At 29.4% G+C, this 1,259-nt stretch overlaps 1 protein-coding gene across 1 annotated transcript in view; it reads right to left on the bottom strand.

The window, feature by feature from the left end:
* LOC100164576 (lutropin-choriogonadotropic hormone receptor-like) overlaps positions 1–1,259 on the bottom strand; it is a 72,915-nt gene that overhangs the window by 32,965 nt on the left and 38,691 nt on the right. The gene's annotated exons all lie outside the window — the stretch shown is intronic.

Raw genomic sequence — 1,259 nt, 5'->3', positions numbered from 1 at the left:
TCACATTGATACATTTTTATTAATTGATAGTTGGAATATATTTATATTAAGACGTATACGGTGACGTACCTACACATTGTATGTTTGGGATATGTATTTATGTATGTTTATTTGTGTTGTATGGACAACAATAATAATAAATAGTATCATAACCTAGTATAGTTTAATTTCTAAAATCTTAAACTAATACAAATTCTAAAAACAACAACCGATGACACTCTTATTAATAATTATCATTGATCACGGACTTCAGTTAACTTGCGACAGTCGTGTATGATTCAACTATTCTGTGTGTTGTGTTAATTTAGCTGAAATTTAATTTTTTCGTGACGCGTGTTTACATTAATCTTTTAATTTGGGCAAAATATGACTTAAAAAAAATAAATAGGTGGTGTGGCTAAAAATATAAAATTACCGTAAACTGCTCAGTGGCGTGCCCAGCGGGTAGGCCTGATAGGCCCGGGCCTGCCCTGTGTTTTTTTTCGTATTACGAAATGATACGAAATGAAATCAATTTATTTGAAACAAAGATTATTTATTTATTACACACTTTTATATCAAGCGTGAATAATTGTGGCCACAGTTCCTACTGTTTATCGGACGACGACTAAAAATTGTAAATATAATAGACAATATTCCCGAAATGATTGTTATTAATTAAACGTTCGTCACTGACTGTTCTCCGCCGACAATTGTCAAGAATTTGATGATTTTCATATGAGATAATGAATATGAATTATAAATATTATTTTTGGTGCCTATTAATAATTTATTATGGTGTGTCGGTGTGTATTGTGTAAACGTATAATAGTGAGTGACAGAGTCGATCGAGGTAATCGTTTTGTCTGTGTACAGTATTTAGAATAACCTAAATATATTTTTCTTTTATAAAACTGCTTAAAATTTGACTACCTACTAATTAAATTTAAATAAAATAAACAGCCAGTTTTATAAACCTATTCCGAAATCCACAAGGGATTGAACGATGATCATAGTACTTACAACAGATCAACCTCAATTGAACATTTTTAAATTAAATGTTACTTCGACTTCTAACGAGTCTTCAACTTTTCTAGCTTAAAAGTGCTTGATATTAGCTTAAATAGTGATGTACAAACTATTAATTTTCCACGTCGTCAAATTTATGACAAGAACATAGTTTTTAAAGTTTATGGTACAGAGTATATCCTTGGATTGAAAATCGATGACTTCAATTCACTAACTATATTTTAATAATAATTATATTTTATGTAAGTAAG

Source organism: Acyrthosiphon pisum, chromosome A1 (genome assembly GCF_005508785.2).
Source record: "Acyrthosiphon pisum isolate AL4f chromosome A1, pea_aphid_22Mar2018_4r6ur, whole genome shotgun sequence".
NCBI classification, from domain to species: domain Eukaryota; kingdom Metazoa; phylum Arthropoda; class Insecta; order Hemiptera; family Aphididae; genus Acyrthosiphon; species Acyrthosiphon pisum.
This window is presented reverse-complemented; position numbering and strand designations above follow the sequence as displayed.